This window comes from Quercus lobata, chromosome 3 (assembly GCF_001633185.2).
Source record: "Quercus lobata isolate SW786 chromosome 3, ValleyOak3.0 Primary Assembly, whole genome shotgun sequence".
NCBI lineage: Eukaryota > Viridiplantae > Streptophyta > Magnoliopsida > Fagales > Fagaceae > Quercus > Quercus lobata.
The window spans coordinates 2,487,641-2,514,890 of NC_044906.1; the positions used below are offsets into that span (position 1 = coordinate 2,487,641).

The 27,250-nt window shown below is 33.6% G+C and overlaps 1 pseudogene; it reads right to left on the reverse strand.

Annotated features, from left to right (window-relative positions):
* Window positions 1-2,488: 2,488 nt before the first annotated feature.
* Window positions 2,489-27,250, reverse strand: part of LOC115979785 — a 29,088-nt pseudogene continuing 4,326 nt past the window's right edge.

The following is a 27,250-nucleotide window of genomic DNA, read 5'->3' on the forward strand; positions in this document are numbered from 1 at the left end:
AATTCGAGCTTTCAATTGATATCAGAGCAGGTACACTTGATGTGATTTCATTACTTAAGTGTGATCCTAGACCCATTTAAGATGGATCGATCTCAATCACTTAATGCTCCTCTATACTTTGATGGGAGCAATTATGCCTTTTGGAAAGTTCGTATAAGGGCATTTCTATGTTTTATTGATGATAGTGTTTGGGACGCTATCGAGATAGGATGGACTAGGGCAGAGACCGCTAAATCCACATGGGATAAGGCAGCTCTTGCGGAAGCTAATGCTAATAACAAGGCTTTAAATGTTATTTTTTGTGGTGTTTCTCCTAACGAATTTCACAGGATCTCTCATGTTACAATTGCCAAGGAGGCGTGGCAAATCTTGGAGATGACCTATAACAGCACCAAAAAGGTGAAGGAAACCAAGTTGCAAATGCTTACCACACATTTTGGGGAGCTAAAGATGAGTGAAGACGAGTCATTCGACTCATTTTATGGGAAGCTAAATAAAGCGGTGATTGGGAAATTCAACTTGGAGAAAAGATGGAGGACTCCAAGATTGTGAGGAAGATTCTACGTTCATAGCTAAAGAGTTTCCGTGCAAAGGTCACTGCCATTAAAGAAAGCAAAGACCTTGATGAGATTAAAATTCAAGAACTCATCAGTTCTCTTCAAACCTATGAGCTATCTCTCCCCTCTCAAAGGAAGAGCAAATCTCTTGCTCTCAAGATAGTCAATGAGAGATTGGAAGCTCAAGACTCCTCAGATGAGGATGAGGTTGAAAAAGATGTGGCGTATCTTGCTAAGAACTTCTGTAAGTTTCTAAAGTTCAAGAGAGATGGAAAGTCCTTTGAGAATGGCAAATTCTCAAAGTTCAAGAAGGATAAGAAAGACTTCAAGAAGAAGGATTCAAGAGATTCCTCACCGTCTAAAATGGTCACGTGCTTTGAGTGCAAAGGGCATGGGCATATGAAGAAAGAATGCCCCATGTATTTGAAAGCGAAGGGTAAAGTCTTTGCAACTACCCTTAGTGACTCATATGGTTCAAATGCTGATTCGAAAGAAAAATGTGATGAAGAAGGAAATTACTTCACATTTATGACCATTGCACCCATGGACTTATCAGAAGATTTGAGCCTTCTAGTGGAAGAACTTGGTGAGCACACCGAAGTAGAGTCTATGGGAATTGGGGAAGAATCAGATGATAAAGATGAAGGAAACAAGGAACTGCAAGAATCTTATAATTCTCTTCTTGATAAAATCGGAGAGTATGCTAGAGTGGCTAAGGCAACCATCAAAAAAATGAAGAAAGCAGAACAAGACTACAAGAGCATACTTGTAAGATACAAGTAAACAAAGTGTGAAGCTGAAGCACTAAATGAAGAACTAATTGAGGCCTACTCCAAGATCAAGTTTCTCGAGCTTGAAGTAATTCAAGCTAATGCCAAAGTGGAACGCGTTGCCTCCAAGAAACTTGACGAAGTGCTTGCACATCAAAAGCCTTTTTCTGATAAAAGTGGATTAAGATACTCTGGAGAGAGTAGTACAATTGCCATGCAACCTGCATCATAAAGAAACTAAGTCAACTAAATTGAGAAGCCTTTAATACATACACTATGAATAAAACATGTATTAAATGAAACTTGTCTTATTATTTAAATTTTAAATGATAACTGTTGTTGTTCAAGAAACCCAAATATTGGTGACAGAAATAGGTCAACACAACAATGGTACAATGAAAACCACTGCTCACATGATTTCTATATGATGGTCAATGAACAAGAATGAAACAAAAACAAGCAGAAACCTTTCTCTCCCCCCATCTTGGTCCTAAAATGAATATTTTACAAAGACATGTGTTCCCAATAGTAGAATCACTCAGATTGGAGTCAATAAAGCTACAGCTTGTTGTACTTTATATAGGTACCACTAACCATTTTTTCATAAATTCTAATATGGAATAGTAGTATTTTGTAGGGCCTATTTGGTATTAAAAAAAATTTTATTTTTTGGTTTTTGTTTTATATTTGTTTTGGCAAAATTGTTGCCAAAAAATATTTTTTTCACCCAAAACACAAATCCGTTTATATGCCATAATTCAAATTAGCATGCTCTCTCACAAAAAGATGAGTAATTAACCAATAGGATCGGTTGAAGTTCAGGTACTTTACAAACCTGGTTAAAAAGTTTTAATTCCTTAGTTCGTATTGGAATGCCCTCCTTGCTAAAGCAAGAATATATTTCAAGAAACCAGCAGAGTAGCCAAGATCCAAGAGAAAATGCTACAACCATCATAATTAAAAGCCACCTAAAGAGAAAAAGCTAAGCCTTATGATTTACAGGTTATCCAAGCCAATCAATCATAAAAAATTACAGTTGATGTGGCATAATGTAGAAATCTATTAATGCATATCCAATAGTGACATGCTAAAATGTCATTGTTTTGAAGACAATTTTTTTGTCCTTGATTAAATGTTAAACCCCAGGCACATCCTAGGTAGTCAATCACTTTTACCCTCCCGTGATTCAATCTCTTGCAAGTAATGTTCTGCTTCCAAGGCTGCCATGCAACCTGCATCATAAAGAAACCAAGTCAACTAAATAGAGAAGCCTTTAATACATAACCTATGAATAAAACATATATTAAATGAAACTTGTCTTATTATTTAAATTTTAAATGATAACTCTGGTTGTTCAAGAAACCTAAATATTGGTGATAGAAATAGGTCAACACAACAATGGTACAATGAAAACCATTGCTCACATGATTTCTATGTGATGGTCAATGAAAAAGAATGAAAATGAATATTTTACAAAGACGTGTGTTCCTAATAGTAGAATCACTCAGATTGGAGTCAATAAAGCTACACCTTGCTATACTTTATATATGTACCACTGACTATTTTTTCATAAATTTTATATGTCACTGACAATTATTTGTATCATCACAATTCTTATAGTGAATTACAGTCAAATTTTATGCATTCCAATGTAACTAAAAAAATTAACAAAAAACACTTTCCCACATCAATGTAGCCTTTTTATTGTTTATTTTTTAAATCACATTAAAAAGACAAACAATCCAAGGCTACTCAAGTATCTTGCAACATATTCAGTTTGTGAGATTAAGGTTAAGCACAGGCTTACTTTAAATTTGCGCAGAATTCATACATTCATGTCACTCAATCTCAGGTCACCAAGCACTAAAAACAGCCAAAGCCCAGCTCAAGCTTAAAGTGACAAAATCAAGTTCCAAATATTATTCATAGTTGTGATTACCCCATATTTCCAAAACGTAAGTTAGACTAGCTTGGGTTTGCTCAAGAATGAGCTCTGCATCTCAAAAGAATGGGCTTAAATTAGGACTCAACATTCATTTATTTGCATAGTGAGAGATGGTGATCAAGCCATGCCAAACAGATCATATAGATTAATTTCTTCACAACCCTAGACCACAAGTTTCATCATTTTGATAAAGAATACCAAAAAAAGAAAAGAAAAAGTACATGGTCAAAGAAGGAGATACTAATTGTACCTGTGAATCCACAAAGGCACAAACATAAAATGGATAAAACATAACTTTTAAAAACCTTCTCAACTATATTCCTACTAGCAGTGAGGTAATAAAATAAAAAATAAAACTTAGAAGTTACTTTTGTTTATTATCTCTTACATCAGTAAAGGGTAACTACATTCACTAATGTGTTACACATAGGTAATACCATAATGCAACAACAAAAATAAACTCAAAAGCAAATTAAGAAAGCATAAATCTTCTCTATTCTTGTAGTTAGGCCCCTTTATTATCTGGTGGCTAAGCTCACAATTCAAAATTTATTAGAGTAAGCAGTACAGAGAAGAGGAGTGAACCAGAGAATTTAAGTTTAGCATTATTTCCATTAGATACTAAGATAAACATAATTCGACCCCGAAAAAAGAAGAAAATAAATAAATACACATTGTTCCCCACACAAAACATATAGTCCTAAATAAAAATGAAGTAGAATTTCTAAAATCGAAATTTAAATACAAATAATGAAGGAGAAATATAGAGGATATTGACAAACTAGTGGGGGCAGCAGTAACTAAGAACTTGGTGGCTAGCCCACCCCATTCTTCACCTTCAAACCCCCCAAGACCCTATTATTAGTGTTAAATATAAAAAGTTGACTTTTATTTTTTTTCATTTGATTTTGTCAAATGTCTTGTATTAGAGTTTGAGAAAGAAACTGGGATTTAGGATTTTTTTTTTTTTTTTTTTTAGAGTCAACTGGGATTTAGGATTTGAGAGACTGAATCTGATTGATTACAATTGAGTTTATATACAACTGCTATCTAAATCCGAAAGTAGAACTAACTCATTCACTCTTAGAGCATTAGCATTGAACAACGCTAATGCCATATCTAAGGTCTTTTTGGCATTTCATAGCTAAAAAACATTTGCATCAAAAAATGCTATACCTCACTATTGCAAAAAGTACAATTCTAAACTTAGAATTGTACTGTAGCACTATGCTAAAAATATATATATATATATATATATGTATATATATATATATATTTTATTCCACCCCTTAGTTGAAAAAAAGTGATGATGTGAAAGAAATAATAAAGAAAGATTAAAAAATAATATTTTAATGAAAAAGTAAAATAATAGAGTTTTTGGATGTAGGGTGTATTGTAAAATGATATGGTATAATTGATAAAGTAGCTTTTTGGGATGATAAAATAGGATAGAGTAGCATTCTTCAATGCTGATGGTCTTAACGGCTATTAACAAATCTAACAAACTGAATCAGTAGCACGTGCTACTTAATTACTTCACGTGATCAATTACAAACACACACATATCTTAATTTACACGACTTGCAGTTTAAGAGCGGGAGACATGTCGTATAACTACAGAATCGAACTCCTCTGCTCCTCAATGCTTCCAAGTGCACGCTTGGGTTTGCCTTGGCCGCTTCATCTCAACATCTTAGGTCAACAGCCAAGAACTGTGCTGGTATATCCTATCACTAGTTTGTTTTTATGGAGTTTCAACTTTCAAGTCGATTAAGCCTAGAAAACCAAATTTTCTTGTAAAACATCATAGGGTGGTTCCTATATTATCTGATCAGGTTGCTAAGGATGTTGATGAAAACAGTGAAGGATGTGATGCGAGAACTTGGTTTGATTTCGGGTTAGGCTTGTGTGGTTTGAGTAGATGATGAGTTTAATTTCAAAGTGGGTTCTGGCTTGATATAAGTCTAATTTCAGGTCAGACTATCAGTTTGCGTTGGGCTTAGGTTTCTTTGTTTTGATATTTTTGACATGGGTTGGCTGATTTAAGTTTGGGCCTAAACTGATGTGATTGCGTGTGTAGGCTGACTGGGGATGTGCCTTCGAATTGGGCCTAACTTCGAGTTTTTTGAGGGTGCATGGGCTTGTGAGAGTTGGGTTTAATTGATGAAGGGGCCAGTGTTCTTGGATAATGAACCGGGTATAGTTCACTTCTCTCAAAGCCTCAACCGTAAAGAATGTTGACGAGTTGAATTTGGTTAAAGATATCTAGGAGGTGAAGACAAAAATAGATGATCTTCAATCAAAGCTAAAGGTTGTCAGCATTTCTAAAATCTGAGTTAAAATTGATGGTTTGGTTTCAATTGATGGTATGTTTTCGATACAACGAATCTCTATTTTATTTTTCCTTTTCTAATTCTAATATCGTATTATAGTATCAGATCAAATAAAAATTTAGAAATCAATTGAAAAAAAAAAAAATGCCGGATGCCTATCCATTTATTATCTAATTCAGTTGGAGGGTTATTCAGTTGTTTGCCCCTGTCCGTGGAAAAAATAGAAAAAGCACTCCTGCTATTATGAAATAGCCTTGACACAAAAGAAAATAAAAAAAACCCTTCACAATTCCCTCACAAAGCCACACTATCTCCTATTTTACTGTTCTTAAATAGCATTTATTTCAAGTATTTTTTATTACTTTTCTTACCTATTCTAATTTTTATTTTCTTTTCTCGTTATAATTATAGTTATAATGCTACAAACACAACTTTTTTCCTAATAAATTTCACAATTGCAAATATAGTTAATTGTGAGTGGTGAACAACTTACATTCATGGACACACTACTCTATTTCGTTCACAATTTGCAATCCATTATTTCATTCACAATTTACAGTCCACTATTCTATTTTGTGTACGCATTATTGTGCGATAACTCAATTAGTAGGTTCCATAGTTAACTTTTGTAGATTGATTTATTTTCTCAATTTATTTTAAGCAATCAAATTGTCTAAATTTTATGTATTTAAATTAATTTCTCACTTTGATTGTTAGTAACTATGATTGATTATTTTTGTTTCTTTGTTTTAATAATATGAAATATATATTTGTAGTTGCAATTGTCTATTTATTTTGTTATTTTTGTTTCTTTGTTTTAATAAAATTGATGGTTTGGTTTCAATTGATGGTATATTTTCGATACAACGAATCTCCATTTTATTTTTCCTTCTCTAGATCTAATATCGTATTATAGTATCGTATCAAAAAAAAAAAAAATGGCGGATGCCTATCCATTTATTATCTAATTCAGTTGGAGGGTTATTCAGTTGTTTTTTCGGTTGGCAATAAATGAAGTTATTCAGGAAAAAAAATTTGTAGGGTTAGCCCATGATATGAGCTCTTAAAATAAATGCACTAGTCCACGGTCATTCACTATCTTTCCCAGTGAATAAGTAGTATTTGTTATACTCAGATGGAGATCAATGTTTATTTGCTTTACTCCCTTGGCTGCTTTGTTTCAAGGGGAATAAATTAAGCCTGAATCAACCTGGCCGCCTGGCCGGTGACAGTTCTCAAGAATAATGGAGCTCCTTTTGGTAATCTTATTCAAAATACAAATTTTGCTGCTTCTTTCCAGCGATGAATGTTCACTCATGTCCGGAGATACGGTAATACCACAACCCATGCTTTGGCCCGCAAAGCAAACGATATTTTTGATATGGTTATGGTTAAATTACATATTGACCCAAAAGTTTAAATTATTCAAATATGGTAAATTTAATTATTTAATTAAATACTTTTAACAATTCTCCTTATATATAGGCTTCAATTCCCATTTAATAAGAGAAAGTATATGATGTTTCAGGAACTCCACTTCAGCATCTAGTTGGTGTTTCTAAGTCCAATAAGAAAGTAACACCTGTCTAAAAATAACATGTCATCACACCCTACCTTATACACCTGAAAATACAAAAATGCCCTTGAAAAATTTCAAACCCCCGCCTAAACACCCTTTTCCCCTTCAGCAAAATCAAAACTCTCTTTCTCCTCTCTGCTCTCTTTCTCTCTCTCTCTTTCTTTCTCTCAATTCCGAAGTTCCACAGCCACTGCTTATCATCACCGCCGGAAAAAATTTAACACACTCACCCTCTCTTGCTTTTCCCCTTTTTGCAAAATCAAAATTTTCATCTTTCTCCTTCCGTTTCTCTCTACACCACCACAGCACACCAGCACCTCCATGGCTCTATCTTCTCTCTCTCAACTCCAAACCTTGACAGCCGCTGCCTAGCATCGCCGTCGGATATAGAGATACACTGTCGATCATCACCAGTTCCGACGAGACCGACGTTTGTCTCGTCGGAAAACGCCCAAAGCTGTCTCTTTCTCGTTGTTTCCAACCACCAACACCAGAAGTTTTCTCTGCTTCTAACACCAGACGTTGCAGGAATGTTTTGTTCTCTCTCTTTTTGAATTTATTTTCTGAAATTTTATGTTTACATGTGTCTTGTTTTGTTGTTGTCAGAAGTTTTCTTTGCTTCTAACACCAGACGTTGCAGGAATGTTTTGTTCTCTCTCTTTTTGAATTTATTTTCTGAAATTTTATGGTTACATGTGTCTTTTTTTTTTTTTTTTTTTTTTTAAATTGACATATACATTCATATCTAGAAAGGAAACTTCTACTGTTTGATAAAATGCTTCAGTGAAAATATTGATTAGATGATGCATTTATATGGGATTTATAAACAGAGGAATCAGAATAGCCAAAGTCTGAGCAATTCCGGATTAGCTAAGTTTAAGTTGTTTCTGGATTAATAAAAACCATTTGTGATCAGTGTCTATCCATACCAATTTTACATGTACATTTCACTATCCATCTATCCACATATACACTCACATTTCACTAACAATACAAATATGTCCTACAAGAATTCATAATTCTTATATTAGAAATTGTTATAAACAAGATTTTGGTGTGCATCCTGCATGCAAACTGTTAGACCAATAAATTCAATCACTACTTTCCAGAAAAGATACCTAATCTGACTTGAGTAATAAGCTCACCCAACTAGTGCAGTGACCTGCATTATTTGCTTTTCATAGTTGGAATTTTCACAATTTGTTTCATTACTTGTAATAATTTTTTTTTTCATGGTGTAGGGATGGATGTGAATCATGTGATGCTTTTGTTCCGTTGTTTTTGCTGAAGGAATCAATTTTGATAAATAGTTTCTTCCTAAGAGTCTCCTCTAAGGTATTCAATCTATCTTTCTGTCATTTTCCTAGTTTAATTCTTTGGTTGAGTTATTATGAAAAATTATGATATTTTGATAATCGGTGTAAAGCTCACTTGAGTGTATGTTTGTTTATGGCTGAGGATTAGCGGGTGGCTGGCAGCAATTCTTTTTTATGACTTTATGGTAGTTAATGTTATGTTGTTTTATATATATTTGAGTCATCTTTTCATTATGTTCATTCAATTTTTTTTTTTCATAATTAGGTTCGACTAGTCATGGACTTTTCAAAAAATGCTTTTGTTGCAATTGGGGACAATGATAAATTTTGAAAATGTAACTTTGGGTGAATGTGATGAATTTAAAGTTGGAATGCAAGTGAGTTTTGAAGAAGTATATAACCCGTATAAATTGTATGCTTTAAAAAGGGGATTTAGCATTTGAAAAGTGGTTAAATGAGAGAATAATGGTGTTATTATGCAACGAGAATTTGTGTTCAAACTAGGTTATAAAGTATCATAATTTAGATGTAAGAATGGGTTGTTGTGCTAGGATCCGGTTTGATGTAAAAAAAGATATTTGAAGTGTTTCACACTTTAATGACGCAATCATGAATTTGCAACTCTGGAAGAAAGATGTAACTTGAGACTGGGAAGGAATGTGCTACCTGCTCATGGGAATATAATTAGCACAATGGTTAGCTCAAATATAAAAGCAACAAAGTCTTACTTTTTATCAAAAGAACTTGGTGGTGCAAATAATGTTGGGTTCTCATTTTTTTCCCCTAATATTGTTCTCTCTTTTTTTTAGGGCCTTGCATAAAATTCTGGACAAAAAGCTCTTTTGGATAGTATTTTGGACGTTATTCTGCACAGCTAAAGGACAGCATTTTGGGACAGCATTTTCGACATTATTGCACAGTGGAGGAACATCTTAGATAGTATTTTTGACTTGCCAATTTTTTAGATAGAATAGCTGAAAATTTGGACAAGTGATTGCATAGCCAAACACTAATTATTGCTGTTATTTTGGAAAAATTTTGTAACTAATGAAGTTACTCAAACATGATAGATTTTGTGTATGTTTGAGTAGTTTCTAGTTAAAGACTAATTATATGCAAATGATGAAATTTTTTAATGTAATAGTACATTTTATTCTTTTATATTAGTTTCAATATGTGCATGGTGGTGGAATTGTAATGCTAGATTGTTACAGGTGTGATATTGTTTAGTGCTATATTGGGATGAATGATAGCACTCATGAAGAGTTCCAATTAAGGGGATGATATAGTGAATGACAATATTTTCGTGCTAGAATATTTCTTTTTTGTTATTTTGATGATATAGTGAATGGCAAGTGCTAGACCTTTTTTTTTTTTGTTTTTAGTTTTCTTACAAGCGATGAAGGGGATTTTTTTTTTTCAAGGGAGAATTGTACAATACTACAAGCTGCTCCACTTTTACTCAAGTCTTACAATAGTTGAGTTCACAAGTAAGAATAATTGCCCCATTATCGTCAAGCCAAGAAAAAAATGAATTACAACTTGGGCGTGTGACCAAATCACCCATTATATATATATAAAAAAAAAAATTTACAATAAACCAAGCTTTATTATAAAGAACGAAATTGAAATTGTACAACCTAGAGCATCCTTCATGATCAAATATGTCATACAATCAAGTAAGACCACAATTTACAAAACCATTCCAATTGTAAACAAAGCCCCACTTAGCAAGCTCATAAGCCACTTGATTTACATCTCTCCTAACCCAAATGAAACTTGGTCAATCTCATTTGCTAGGTCTAGCACGTCTTTAAGTATAGTCCTTAGGCCATTGCTTATGTGTGGCTGCTCCAGCACCACTATATGCTACTGAAATTTATTTTCTATGACAGCCATTATAAACAAGCAAAATCTTAGACAATCTGCAAAACCAATTCAAGGTTGGTTAGTTGGTCACTTTACTCTTAATACTAAAGCAAATTAAATTAAAATTTAATGGAAAACAGACACCCACAAACAATAGACAATATTGAATCTAGTTACTAGTTGACAGATTTTTTATTTCAAACAAAGTAACCAAATTAAAGTTCAAGACTTCATATATATATATATATATATATATAAAAATAAAAAATAAAATAAAATAAAAAAGAAGTTTTAAGAATAACCACAAAAGAAAGCTACCCTTCATTTGTTAATGCATTCCAATGCTGCTCACAAGCAACTAGAGACCACCCCTTAAAAAGGGGATATAGCATATACAAAAAGGATCCTATCAAAATGCATAATTAGCAAGAGCACATCTAATTTGATTATTTCCCAACATTCCATTAATCCATTCTAATGATTGTGGTACAAAGTTACACAGAAACATAAAAATTATTGACAGACTATTGCTTCAATCAAATCATCACCAAAGCATGTGCACAAAGTAAGAATCAGAATGCTAAATCAAGTAGTCATGCATGAGTTCCTGCAAATTATTAAATTGATAAAAGCAATAGGGTGCAGCAGCCGAACAAAAACAAGAAATCAAGTCGTTCAAAATAGTTCAGAACACACCTAGCAACAGTAAAACATCAATACAACTATAGCATCTATAAAAATTACAACACCAAAACAACTACAAGGGTCTACAACTTACCCAAAAAAAAAAAACTAGGGTATATACAAAAGGAGCTCAGGTATGATAGATAACCATAAAAAGTACAATAGATCAACACCTTTCTGTGTTAGTATACAAAGTGTAATGAGTCTTACCATTTGGACCAACAAAGGCTGACTTCCCTCTTTAAGAATAATCATGCCAAAGGCACATGGTCATGGTAGCAAATAAAAAAATTTCAAACCTTTTTCCTGTCCCTTCTTGTGTTCATTATACAAATTTCAATTCATACACTGATCAACAGATATTATGTATTTGACATGAGGACAACAGATACAATTACATTTGTATAAATGTAAAACAAAGAAGTGCAACAGACCTGAAGAGTAGATTGAGTGAATCTCGTGGAGGTCTAATGTTAGAGATAGGGTGTTCAGGAGGCAGCTCACACAATATGATTTAGTAACTGAAATAAGCAACATACAAAATAAAATCAACAAGGTTCCATAACAGAAACTAGTGCCACGTAGTGCTATAATGCAAACTAAAAGAAACAGAGTATATAAAGCCAATGATAAACATGACTGATGTTGAAATAATCCAAATGTATCTAATGAAATATACCAAATTCCTCTTTATTTATTGATGAGGCAATATAGACTATGTGCAAGTTACAAAGTACACTGCTAGCAATATATACACATTATCTGCAAGGAACTATCAATATTAGTCTAGGCAGCTCAATCTCAAGTAAGTTTATAAACATTGATAATAAAATAGGGATATAAACTAAACCAAAATACCAAACCACATCAGACTTGCCTCTTCACTAAACAAAAACACCCGTATCTTACACCATAACACCAAACCCCATTAGACCCATCTCTTTCCTAAACAAAAACACCCAAATCTCACACCACAACATACCTTACAAGGGTCAATCTTTCATGTGAGTCTTGGTTATAAAAAGTAGACCCCTTGTAAGGTGAGATTATGAAGCCAAATCAATCATCATAAAAAGATTGACCCTTGTAATTTCGAGAAGAAGAAAAAAAATACAAATAATATGTGCAAAATACAGAAAATAAACAGAAAAGGAGAGACAAGAAAACCTTCTTGCGACTTTAGGTGTTGGAAGAGGGGAAAAAGCCTCCGTCGTCGAGGGTTGGAAGCAACGAGAAGGAGATACGATTTTAGGGTTTTCCGAAGAGACAAAGCTCGGTCTCGTTGGAATTGGTGAAGTTTGGTAGCCTAGCTCCGGCGGCGATGCTATGTAGTGGTTGTGGAGCTTTGGAGTTGGAAAAGAAAGAAAGAGAGAGCAGTGAGCAGATGGTGGTGCGGTGAGAGAGAGTAGAGATAGAGAGAGAGACTTTTGATTTTGCTGAAGGGAAAAGGGTGTTTAGGCGGGGTTCCAAAATTTTCAGGGGTATATTCGTCTTTTTGGGTGTAAAAGTATTATACGCTTACATGTTATTTTTAGACAGATGTCATTTTATTACTGGGCTTAGAAACACCAACTAGATGCTGATGTGGAGTTCCTGAAACATCATATACTTTCTCATTTAATAGGTGTGACTCAATGCGTGGGAAGGACAGAGCCGGGGGGACGCAAGGCAATTGCCCCTCTTAACTTCTCTAAAAAGTGCCTTGATACCTGCTATGTAATGTATATTTAGGTAATTTGCCCATTTCATTGGAAAAAATAGAAAAACCACTCCCACTATTATGACACGGTCCTAGCATCCCAAAAAAAAAAAAAAAAAAAACTTCACAATTCCCTCACACATGACACAACCACACTATAGCCTATTTTAATGTTCTTAAGTAGCATTTATTTCAAGTATTTTTTTTATTACTTTTCTTCCCTATTCTAATTTTTTTTTCTTTTCTCATTATAATTATAATGCTATAAACACAACTTTTTTTTCCAATAAATTTCACAATTTCGAAAATAGTTAATCATGAGCAGTGAACATCTTACATTCATGGACCCACTACTTTATTTTCTTCACAACTCACAATCCATTATTTTGACAATTGTGAAAAAATTGTGTACTCATTATTGTATGACAATTCAATTAGTAGGTCCCAGAGTTAAATTTTGTATAGATTGATTTATTTTCTCAATTTATTTTAAGCAATCAAATTATGTCTAAATTCTATGTATTTAATTAATTCCTCACTTTGATTGTTAGTAACTATGATTGATTATTTTTGTTTCTTTGTTTTAATAATAAATATATATATATATATATATATTTGTAGTTGTAATTGTCTATTTGTTTTGTTATTGTAAGGACTCAATTTGTAACGATCCCCAAATTGGTACTGGGTTCTAACATTAAAAGCTCAAACAATAAATTTGTAGAAAGTGGGCTAAGAGGCTAGACTTTGGTGAACGGACAGTCGTTAACCATGGTGTTCGTGATGATCGCATAGGGGTGAACTGAACTTATTTAAGAAGACTTTATCCTCGGCTCGGCCTGAGTGGCTCCGATCCTTGGACCTTGTCTAAGGAGCTTAATGTACCTATTATTCTTTTTCACGCTAGGTTACAATAGTCCTGGAGACGATACATCATGTCTTTTTCTTTTTCTTATTCCCCCCCCCCCCTCTCTTATGGATGAATTCTTACATTATATAGCCTCTCTCAGTCGATCCCGACCTTCCATTTGTTGATCAGGCAAGTAACTACTCGAGTACTTATCCCATCAACCACCTTCCCCCATTTTCTGTTAGTTGTAATAACCGAAACCGCACTGTTCAGGGGTCTTTTCCCATTAATGTGGCCAGGACATTTGTTGGCGCATTTAATGTGGAGATGACAGCTTTTTCTTGAACCGTTCCTACACTGTACCCCGTGCGAGTCCTACTGTACTTGTCCTTTCTTATGGGAGCTCTTTGAGGGCTGCCTTTAATGGCATGCCATTCTTCCCTTCCAGGTTTCGCGATTCCAAGGATAGGATCGTCCTCGGCTATATCTCTAAGCCATTTGGACTTTCGTTGCACATCCTCGGCAACACCTCTCCTCGGTTTGGGCCTTGGGCCCTAATGGAAAGTGGGTCGGGATCATGAATTTTTTGGCCCCACAATTATTATTATCGATTAATATGTTTAGATTAATTACATTTTTAGTATTTTTTTTTTCAATCTTGCCTAAGTTGCCTCCCCTAAACTAAAATTTTGGTTCTGCCACGTAATGCTCATGACTTTTACGCTGACAGCATATTAAACTACTGATTGTCTCAAAAGTTTAAGCTTAAAAAAGCTAAGATACGGTAAATTTAATCATCTAACCATATACATCTAATGCTTCTAATAGTTATTTGATTTAGATATTTAATGATTTTGTTTCAGGCCAAATGTAATTTGTTTCTAATTTCTTCTTTTTAATAGAAATTCTTCTCAAGTTTCTCAAAAGCAAAAATAAAATAAAAAGGATTTGTTTTCTACAAACTTATACATTTGCTATTATGGGTTAAGCTCAAATTTCCAATAAGCTTATGCAACGGGTAATGGTAGGCGATTCTAATCAAGCTTTAAAAAAAGTTGAAATTTTATGAGTAAGTCCCTATTGAAAATGAAAATGGTCTTCAGTAATTCTTCTCAATCCTTATCGGCTCGGGCCCATTATTGCTTGTTCTTCCAACAGGATCATCTAATATTTGGAACTTGCAAACATTTGTCGTGATGACTCTGACAAGGATAATTGTGTGTTATTTCCTCCTGATTATATTAGATCATTTACTTTTCTTTTACCTTTTTTTTTTTTAAGGAAATTTCTTCATCTTTTTTTTTTTTTTTTTTGATAAACTTTTAAAGAAGACTTTCATTCATTCATCAAGGAGAAAATGAAAGACAACAGAGAAGAGCATATGAAACTCATAAAACTTTACAGAGCTTATGGAGGGTCTTGACTCTTGATAAAGCAGGTGATGAGGCAGCAGAGGCTCAGTTCTTTTACTATGATAGAGTAGTTCTTTTTTATTTATTTATTTATTTATTTATGTGATAGAGTAGTTTTCATACATGTAAATATGGAATAACCTTATATATTTCCTTTGTTTTATATGGTATTTTGATATCAGTTAAATTTTGTTGCTGTGGGGGCTAGTCAATCAACAGGCGCATTAAGGTCAGGATCGTTGGGCCTGTGGCCCATCCGAGGATGCATATCCGTCCGAGGAGGCCCAAGTCAGGTCGTAAGGGTAACTATCGAGGGGGGATAGTCAATATCACGAAAGTAGCGTTCCGTATTCGTCCGAGGACACCATACTCCTCGGCAGTATGCGTCCGAGGACGATCAGGACGCAGTCTTGTTATAATCGGACCTCGGAATTATGTCACCACTGAAGATGGGATAACAGACCAAGGGTAACAAAGAAAAGGCAAACAAATATCTATAACTACAGCTGCCTCCGCGTTAATTGCCTCTCAACCAACTCTCTGGCCGCATTAATGTGGAGGTGATACCTGAACAGTAATGAGGCAGCCTTACAGCTGCCCATAGGAAGTTCCAGGAGGCGCTAGATGGGACAGAAAGAAATCCCCTGAACCCAACCTACACGTGTGTGGTAAGGATGGAACACAAAGGGTGGTATATAAACTGAAAGAAGAACATGCAAGAAGGGGGGATCGAAACATTAAAAAAAAAAATAAAAAATAAAAAAGCAAAGACTGAAGAAGAAAAACGGAAAAAGCAAAAGAACTGTATCTATTACAAGAGAAAAAAGAACCGATTGTTGTGCCAGCTTTGAGCCTTCAATATACATGAGGGTAACTCTTTTCATTCTACGAAAGTTAATCTAGTTCTTAACACCCATGCTTTACAAATTATATTGTTTGGGCCTGTTTACGTGCGAACCCAATATCCTTTTTGGGTTGTTACAAATCGAGTCCTTACAGTTGCATATATAAAATTTAAAATATATATGATTAGTGAAAGCTTGGAGTCTTATTTTATAGCAACTAGTTGCAGACCCATGCTATAAGTGGAATTATATAATTACTTTGTAATCTATATATATAATATTAGGTAAAGCAAAGAGAAAATCTACTTAAGTTTCAAATTAGAATTTAATTAGAGTCTAATTTTGCGCCATGTATGTCATCCAATCTAAATTTTAGAATTTTGTGCCAAATGAGTTAATTTAGTGTAAAAACTGAATTTCAATCAGAGTTTAATTTTGTACTACATGTCCCATCTTATCTAAAATTTTAAATTTTTGTGCCAAATTAGTTAATTTAGTGTAGAAAACGATGAGTCCAATATAATAAACCATAATAACATAATCATATAACTAAAAAATATTCAAATTTATAAATCATCTATATATATATATATATATTAATAGGTAAAGTTTAGAGAAAATTGAATTAGAATTTGAAATTATAATCCAATTTTGCACCATATATCTAAATTTATGTGGGAACTACACCATAATTATTCACTTAAGCTTGTGTCATGTGTCTACTTAAGCTATTTTAATCTTTGTGTCAAGATAGTTAATGAGTGCAAAATACTAAAAATCTAAAATTAATAAACTATAAAAAAAACAATCACATATACTCAATAAAAATCACCACATGTTTCTCAAAAAATAAATAAAATAAAAATCACCACACGTTCTATCTTATTAAAAATTAGAAAAAAAAAATGGTCATAAGTAGTATTAAATTTATATAAGAATTTTAATATGTGACTGTAAGGACACGATTTGTAGCGACCCAACGCAATACTGGGTTCGCACGTAAATAGGCCCAAACAATATCATTTGTAGAGCGTGGGTTTGAAAGGCTAGGCCTTAGTCACCAGACAGTGGGTTTTTCGTGGTGTTCATACCTAGTTAAATCGTGTTCGCCCTAGGAGTCTTTCTCCTGGAGGCGGGCTGGGAGGCTCTAGTTTTTTTGGCCATTTTTCCCCGCCTCTCTCTTGGCGCACTAACATTTACATTATATAGCCCTTCTTGGTTGATCTTAGCCCTCCACTTGTTAGTCAGACAGGTGTCTGCTTCTGTACCCGTCCCATCAGCTGTCCCTCCTTACTTTCTGTTAGTTGCGATGATCGAAGTCACCCTGTCCAGGAGTCTTTTCTCATTAACATGGTCAGGACGCTGGCGGGTGCATTTAATGTGGAGGAGACGTATTTACCCTGAATCAGTTTTGCACCGTACCCCCACGTGGGTCCCATTCCACTCGTATCTCCTTCAGGGGGCTTTATGGGGGCAACCTTCGTTGAGAAGTTGCTTTTCTCCTTGAAGTCCTGGAGTGCCGAGGATAGGGTCGTCCTCAGCTGTTTCCCTTGACACCTCGGCCTTTCATCATTCGTCCTCGGCGCACACCCTCCTCGGCATGGGCCCTGAGCCCTAATAGAGCGCGAGCCGGATCATAAGTTTCCCGGCCCCACAGTGACTAATTACATTTGCTTTTAAAAAAATAAATTGACTAACTATCCATATTTTATGATAAAAATTGTGTTTAATTTTAAATGTATTTATATATATGCATGAATGCATGTGTTACATGGTTTAAAAAAAAAAATTTAATTTGACTAATTATTTATATTTTTATAATAAAAATTTCGTTTAATTTTAAACGCATCCATGCGTTTGCATGGAGTTACATGCTAGTGTGGTATAATATATAATTAATTTTCTAAAATTTATTGAAAATAATTTATTCTCCTTGAAAATTGAACTATTTCTAAAAGTATTTTCCATCTTTCTATCTCTGCAAATATATCATTCTATTATTTGAGTTTTTTTTTTTTTTTTTTTTGTGGAAAAAATTAGGTGTGTTTAATTGATATTATATTTTTTTTAGAAGAGCTATTATTCTTTTTTCAAGTGATCTATATTTTTCAAACCTTTTTTTATAGTGTGTTATGTTTTCCTTTTTTCTATCTCTACAAATATATCATTCTATTATTTTGAGTTTTTTTTTTTTTTTTTTGGGAAAAAATATGTGTGTTTAATTGACATTATATTTTTTTTAGAAGAGCTATTATTCTTTTTTCAAGTGATTTTTACTCTTCGAACTTTTTTTTTTTATAGTGTATTATGTTTTCCTTTTTTATTTCTACAACTAAATATTTTTAAGTTTCAAATGAGTTATTTAAATTTCGTGTTCTATTAAGGAGATTGTCATTTTAATAAAATCTCATCACAAATTTACAATTGATATTACTCAAATAATTGATACACGCATTCAAATATTACAATTGTTCTCTTTGCTATAGAGGGAGAGCTTAATCACATGATCTGTGGTGGTGCTACACCTAACCCCCTCCCAATCACAACATTCACTCTTTGTTCCTGTAGGGGTAAAGTCCTCAAATCAGACAGTGGGCCTTGAGCCCCATATAGAATTCGACCACGTCCGAGGAGAAGGTGTAGGCCCCCAAACGGAATCTCAGCCTAATTCTTATGGCCCAAACTCGTTTAAAAGAAGGTCCGAGGAGAAGCGTCTCCTCGGACGTATCAAGTATGGCTCAAACATACATCCTACTGGCAATAAAGAATCACTCCTACGAGTGTTAGTAACAGGAATGAGTCCCACAAGCCTGTGAGAAGGAAGAGAGTATAGGATGTCGCGGGAGAGACTACAGCTACCACATTAAATGTATGGTAGCTACTTTTCTAGCTGCATTAATGTGGAGAGGACTTGCGAACAGTATTACCTTAGCTACTACAACTCACAGAAAGATGGGGGAGATGTCCGATGGGACGGGCACTCAAGTGAAGGTCCAAATGACTAACAAGTGTAGGGTTTTGATGACTTCAAGGGGGTTATATAAGAGAAGGGAGTCCCCATGAAGAAGGGGACGAAAAAGGGAAGGAACTTAGAGCAGGAGAAGAGGAGAAAGACCATAGCCTTTGAACAGATACAAAGATACACCCCATATGTCTCCTCGGACAGTATATTTAATGGACATGAAGGGGATTTTCTTATTTTTGATTTTTGTAAGGCCCAAAGTAAACTAGCACACACTTCGTCAGGGCCTAGTTTCTGTAACCTACTCTCTATAAATTCATTGTCCAGAGCTATTTGGGCCAGAACCACATAAGTATTGGGCCCAGGCACCAAATCCAAGCCCTTACAGTTCCCATTAACCCATGACAAAAGAAGGTGGTTCGTGTAATTACTATTGGATTTCATAAATGCCTTAATTCTAACACCTATCCTCTCCTCCTCAATACAACCTCTGTGCTCATGAATTTGAACAAAAAGTACTAAAGCCCAAAGCAAAGACTTTACTAAAGGCCACTCTATCAAAAAATGATGTGAAACACCAAGATTCAATATTTCTAGCTAAACTAGCTTATGTGTAGGCACCCCTTATATAGAAAAATTTTAGAAGGTAACTGTTCACATAGAAATTCATAATTTATATGTGAAGTCTTTGGGGAACCTCGTGGACATATTATATATGTGTAGATTGGGTTTGCCAGAATCTCACACTAGCATGTTTATTCAAAGGGCCCTACTTTAATAATAAGAAAGCCCTTCGGGTAAAGCACTCATTGCATGCACTTTCTATTTAATAACTTTCTGTTTTAATGGATTTAGTCAAATCTCATAACTTTAGACTACTTGTAAAATAACGCAAGTTGTTGCAGGAAAGGAATCAAAAGATCTCGGAATAGCACTTTCACACAAGATTCTTAGTAAAAATAATATGGACTTTTAAAAAATTTGTATTAAAATAAATAATATGAACGAAGAATCTAAAAATAGACACAACTACATATAAGAGAAAACATCAAGAATTTACATGATTTGACAATAGCTTACTTTCATATGTAGTAAAGAATGAATTCACTGTATCAAAATATAGATAGAATGGAAGAGAGAAAAGCAAATATTTATAGTAAAAAACATGGGGAAAAGAACAGTCAAATTTTGTGAGTTCTAGTAAGCTTAATTGATAAAGTTTGTTATCATTGAATAAAATATTGAGATTCAAATCCTATTTATACTAAAACTTGATTTTTGTCAAATTTTAATCCTATCTGAAAAATAAAATAAAATAATCTTTGGATTTCCTTTGCAAGCTAAATTTAGTATTTCAAATTAGTTTGAAAAGGTCCTACCAACCTAGTGCAGGCGGAGCTCAAATTTTTTTCGAGACCCAATTCAACTATTTTGTAACATTTTATTTTCGACCAAATAAAGCAGCTTCCTCGAGGGCTGCAATTAGCTGGGAATGCGCAGCTAAATTTAGTTAATATTTTTTCTTAACCATGACTAAAACAATCCATTCCTTTACCTAAGCTAAAAGAAATTTGAGGTTTACCATATTTTTAAAAACATAGAGGCCAAAGTTTCAAAAAAATTAAAAAAAAAAAAAAAACAACAACATAGAGACCCATAGTTTCACTCATTATTAAAAGATCAGTTCCAAAAGACGTCTCAAGCATGCTATAAAGCCCCCATCATATCTAACATGCAAATTCATTCATTATTTCCTTTACTACACTTAACCCTCTTAGCAACTTAAGAGCATCAGAATATTAAGGTCTGAGGGTGAATGTGGCAATATAGTAGAGCCCCCCCTCTCTCTCTCTCTCTCTCCACTTCTATTAAATCCTCATCCCTGACCCTGAGGTTTCAAAAAGGAAAAAAAAAAAAAAAAAAATCTCATCCCTGTTGTATGGGTAAAATGGTTCTAGTTTAATGCACTTTGCATGTTTATCCATTCTTTTGTTGTTTAGCACTTTAGGCTTGTTCCTGCGATGCACCACTAAGTATTGGAATATTGGGGTTGACTCTCCACATTTTATTACACTTAAAAGAACATGAGGGGGTGTTTGGGCTATAAAAAAAAAAAAAAAACAACAACAAAAAAAAGTATCCTTGAAGTTTAAAAGTATTTAAATTTTACACATTAATATTTCAGAATTTGAAATTTACACTTGGAAGTTTAATACAATTTTTTTAGCTAGCCCTCCATTAGTTTTTGACTGATGTGTCTGTTAAGTGTCATGTTAGTTATTACCTATACTTATTAAGCCAATTAAATCATGACATGTGTTATTAAGTATCCCATGCAACTTATAAAAAAAAAAAAAACCAAAACCAAAAAAAAAAAAAAAAATTTAAATCTATTGCATAAATTTTCAACATGAACATATTGAATTTTTTTCCCCCCAAAAAATTCCCGGACCTTCAAAACTTTCTTTCCAAACAAACACTCAAAGGGAATTTTTTTCAATTTTTTGATAAGAAAATTTAAGTCCCAAATCAAACCCAATACCATCTAGTCCTAAATCTCTCACACAAACACGATATTACTAGTAAAAACATACATTCCTCTCCTGCTTCTCAATTTAGACCTAACTCACTCTCTTTCTAAAGTCATTTCCTCTAGCCCTAACCAGAATGCGAGATTCAGTCGTTAGAGAAGACCTTTCAATCTGACCAAGAACCAAAAGGCTAAATAGACAAGTCTCACCAGTTATCAACACTCAACTCAAGACCAAAGGAATCGCTTCAAGTTGATACTGACTCAATCCGATTCAACTCCTCCTACCTAAAACCCCTTTCTTTGTTCCTTCTTCACTCTTTGTTCTATTGTTTAGTTTTGTTTTCTCTACTCTTTAATAATTGTTTTCGATGCAAATTTGTGGTGGGTCCACTCTTGAAAATGGATCTTGATCAACTTGCCCCACTTTGTTTATCTACAAACTGCAAAGAGAGCATAAACCAGTGCATTTAGTGAAGAAACTAGGTCTCTTGTATGGAAAGACATGTTAGGATTATTTCCCTAAAATCCTATTGTACAATGCTGTGTATGATATTGTGTAGGGGTGTGCACGGTTCGGCCGGGGCGGTTTTTTTCCAAATTTATTACCGAACCGATAGGGATCGGTTTTTTTATAATTGGAACCGATGCACACTGCCTAAGGTCGGTTTTTTGACCTATAGCGGTACGGTTTTTTGCTGTCGGTTTGGTCAGTTTGAAAAATTAAAAAAAAAAAAAAAAAAAAAAAAAAAAAAAACAAGCTACAGCCAACCTTAATAGTTACTAGTTAATACTTAATATTATATATATAATATTATATACGTAAAGGTAAGCGCAGCTACAAAAACAAACAGCCAACCTTAATATTATATTTATATATGTAACTTTGTAAGCATCGATATCCAACCTTAATATAATATTATATTTATATATGTAATTTGTAAACTTGTAACTGTAACTCTGTAAGCACTAAGCAGCTACTTGGAGACGTTGGACCCCCCACAAAATAGAAAGACACAGACGGCACTAGCAGTCACACTCACACACTCAAACAAGCTTTGCTTTGAGAGATTCAAACCAACTAAAAATGCTTTGCAAAATGGAAGTGTGTAGGCGTACAGTGACTTAGTGAGGCTTAGCTGCTAAACTTAATCAAACATTCAAACCAACTAAAAATACTTATTCATGCTTTCAGCTTTCCCAAACAAATGAAAATGAAAAAATAGTAAAACAGGAAGACAAAAAAAAAAACTGAAAGCTTGAAGAAGCTTACCGTCGTTCTGCGTCAGGCGAGACTCAAGACTGAGAGTGAGAGAGAGAGTTAAAAGATACTTTGAGACAAATATGAACTTATACACTGTGAGAATCTGAAAACCAAGCATAAAACACACCGTTTTGCTTTTATTAAAACACCCATACATAGTACATATGACATCGTTTTATTAACTTCATAAAAGAGAACTACAAATCCTATATCGGTTCAGTTCGGCACAGTCTCGGTTTCGAATGTCTCAATCCAATGATTTCACCGCACCGGCATCAGAATGAAGGGCGAAGTCCGAATGCCGGCCTCGGCTCATTTAGTCGGTGCTATAGTCGGGACGGTGTCGTCGGTGCTAGTCGGTCGGGTCGGCTCCAGTGAAGTTTTGCCTACCCCTAATATTGTGTATGACATTATGTTATAAATAATGAAATTGTTTTATTATCTAAAATAATGGTAACATGAATATTTGGATATTATCAAATAGTTCTTGAGATGCATAGTATGTGATTTAGTCACAGAAGGTATAAATCACAAGTTTTTTGTAAACTCAAAACCTTAGTTCATAGGTGGTAATGAAATTGGGCATTTCTTTTGTGATGACTATAACGTGTCAACTAAGATGGTTTGTCTTGATTATGGAAGTGGACACTTCTAGTTGATGTGTTTTAAGTATATAAGACATATTGAACTAGATCGCTGTGAGATTAATTATTCTATTAACAACTGTCAATTGAATAATAAATCTCATAACTTTAATTTACAAAAACTCTCAATCCTGAGAGGATAGTGAACTCAATCATGAAATGTAGGTTACTTTGATATATCAAGAGTGAGATCTAATTCAACGGTTAAAACCTCAGTATGTTGAGCAGCTACACGTAGTGCAAAAGGAACACATATTCTCAAGATAAAATTCATAGTCTCTTTGTAGAGATATAAAATATTCTCTTAAGATAACTTTAATGAGTTTGGTTATTCAGAGTGTTAAACCTAACCACTTTAGTAAAAAGTTACTAAAGTTTATATTTTATGAAATTTGATTTCGTAAAAATATATGAATAACTTAAAGGATCAAACTAGGTACTCAAGGTTTAAGAGGTACTAATTTTCAAAGTGGCAGTTATATATTATGACTTTATATTACTACGAATATTTTCATGAAGGGGTTAATTTTCAGATAATAAAGTCTTGGGATTTAATTTTATTAATGAAGTCTAGAGTGTAATTATATTTATATAGTGATATTAAATATAATTAATGGTAATTTTGGGCTTGTCAAGAGTTGACAGATAAACCTGAAGCCCATTGGAGCTAAAGCTTTATTTGTCCCTTTAGTCTCATCCCAAGCCACACACTAAAGTCCAATTGGGTTGGCCCAAAAGGCTAGCCTAATTAGATAATCAGTTGTTTATTTAATAAGAGTTATTAAATAAAGTAATTACTTTTGACAGTTATAAACGTACTTACGATTAAAAGAGAAAAATACAGTTTTCTCAAAACATATTCTCTCTTGAATAAGTGCGTACATAACTGATTGAGAAACCACACATCTTGGGCATATGTGGAATTGGAGTGAAGATTGAAGGTTTTTCCAAGTTCGATCTTCTTTTGTTTTGAATTTCATTGCATCAAGATACGCCTTTCTATTCTTTGTTTCTAAAATTCTAGATATTCCATGTCATCGCACATGGATGAAGTAGATCATTGTGTTGCGTCCACCGTGGGTTTTGTATGAGATGCAAATCTAGTTTTTCCAACAATTTGTATCAAAGCAAACCTCAATATCATACTTGTATAACATGTGATTGAGTTTTAGAATCAAAGAAAATTATTTTCTTGGTGTTTCAAAATTTTGCAGTAATTTTTATGCATAATTTTGTTTTAGAATTTTTATGCAATAAACCTTGTGTGCATTCAGGGACGGATCTACATTGGGGCAGAGGGGGGCCATTGCCCCCCCCCCCCCCACCCCGACATAAAAAAAAAAAAAAAAAAAAAACTGGTATAAAAAAATTAAGATTTGCCCTATATTTGTCTCTCCTCTTCTAAAATATTTAGATATTGACCTACAAGAAAATAAATAAATAAATAAAATTCATGCCCCTTTAACTAAAAAAATTTATATGGACTAAGCAAAAATCGCACACAAAATAAGAAACACTTATTTTGTATGTTATACTTTGTTGATGTGTTTTATAATATGAAATGTTTAAGAAATATTTATTTTGTGTATAGAATTTTGTTGAATATGAAATAGATGTTAGTTTTTATTTTTATAATTTTTTTTTTTTGGTTTTAAGCTTTGCCCCCCCGGTATGAGTCCTAGTTCCGTCCCTGTGTACATTGAATAATATATGCCATGTTTTATAAATGAGATATATATATAATATATATATATAGGTTCGTGTTATTCCATGAAGCCAATGATCATGTCTCTTGGTTATGGTGCCGTGTCTTGATAGTAATTGTATTATCAATGAACACATAAACTTATATTGGTAATATTAAAGTTTAATGTGTCGTGCTTTAATATTCTTTGGAATCCTATAATATATTATTATATATATGGATTCATATGTATCAAGATTATGAGCAGAAGATAATGATAATAAGACAACATCACAGTTATACTTGTTGGTTATCTTGAATGATGAACGTGTGTTGTTTTCTATTGAATCTGTATGTTATAATTGAAGTGCTTTATATGTTGCGGTTTATACGGAGATATACACAGATTGAAACCCTTTAAAGAGATCCATTCCTAATGAGGTTAGGATTTTGTTTTCAAGGGTTTCTAGCATATTAGGGTTCTTGATCTTCATCTTGAAACCCTTAACGTTTGATCTATAAATCTTCATTTATAAAATCAAAAGGTGTTTTTGATGGAAAACTATAAAAACCTTTCTTTTAAAATTTCTAGTCGGAGAGAGATCCAAGGGTTGAATCTCATAGCCTCCATTGTCAGTTTATAGTAGTGTGATTAGGCACCTTGCCTTGGCGTATATGCCTTGCTCCCTACAAAGGGTGTTTAATTCATGGAACTATAAATTAAACTTCTTAATGGAACTATAAATTAAACTTCTTATTGATGGATGATATGTGTTTTTACATTGAGAATCACCACACTACCGTGGAGTTACTTGGTGACTCACATAGAGTCTAGGCAATGGTATACACAAGAAAATAATTTTATCACCCTAGTTTTTCCCCCATTTTCCTCTTCTTCCCATTCAATTCTCATTTTCTCTTCCAATAAAACATTACCACCACTCACAAATAGTCCAACACTATCTAGGGGTGGCAAAATTAGACACAACCCACAAACCCGACATGACATGACACGAAATTAGCAAGTTATGGATTGAGGCTTAATGAGTTCGTGTTATATTCGGGTTGACATGACTAACCCGATTAATAAACGGGTTGTGATAGTGTTCAACATATAGAACCCGTTTGACTCGTCTGAACCATTTAATTAAATGATAACTCTAGGTATATAAACTTATTAGTTGTTATGGTTTTTTTTTTCTTTGACATATTGTGATTGATTATTTGTGATATTGGGATATGCTTTAGTTTTGAATGATTATTTGTGATGCAGTTACTCGTTAGTTTTGAATTTTATATTAAAAATATTTGTTTGTTTGTTTTTTCATATATTTTTTTATTTTAATAAAATCTTATAAAAATGTCGACACAACTCAGATATATGTTATCACAAATTTGTTATCACGGAGTTTCAACTTTCAAGTGGATCAAGTATAGGACTCCAAATTTGCTTGCAAAATATCAAATGGTGGTTCCTAATTTATCGGATCAGGTTGCTAAAGGATGGCTGATGAAAACAGTGAAGAATGTGAGAACTTGGTTTGATTTTTGGGTTGGGGTTGTGTGGTTTGAGTAGATGAGTTAATTTCAGAGCGAGATGGGCTGATGTATTTTTAGTCTTAATTTCAGGTTGGACTTAAGATTTCATTAGGCTTTGGTTGTTTAGTTTTGATTTGTTGGATATCCACTTTTATCATATGGGTTGGCTGATTTAGTTGATTTGGTCAATTTGTGCCTTCTAATTGGGTCTGGCTTTGAGTTTGTTTGAAGCTATGTATGGGCGTGTAAGAGTTGAGTTTAATTGATGAAGTTGGTGTTCTTGGTTTTTGAACCGGGTATAGTTCTCTCAACAGTTTGCTTCCAATTCGCATTATAAACTTGACTATTCACTATTCTACTCCAACGTGTCCATATCATTATCAAGTTTTTTTTTTTTTTTTTTTTTTTTTTTTTGGCAACAAGTACAATAAAGACACTGGCAAATGTAGAAAGCTTAGCCCTGTTTGGTAAGAAATTTTAAACAATAATTTTCGGTATTTAAACATTAATTGTGGGCCAAAAAAATAAAAAAACGAGTTTGAAAGGAAATTTCATTTAAGAGTGTTTGAATTACGTTTCTTATTTTAGGATGTTTGAACATTGTATTTAGAGAATTACTCTACACTCATTTTCAATTTTCAAATAACATCACTTAATAACACTGTTATAAATATATTAAAAACTATAAACCTCACTTGATAAGAGATTATTTACACATACACATACCAAACTGTAGGCCCCACCTGGTGAGGAAATTTTCTCTCCCCT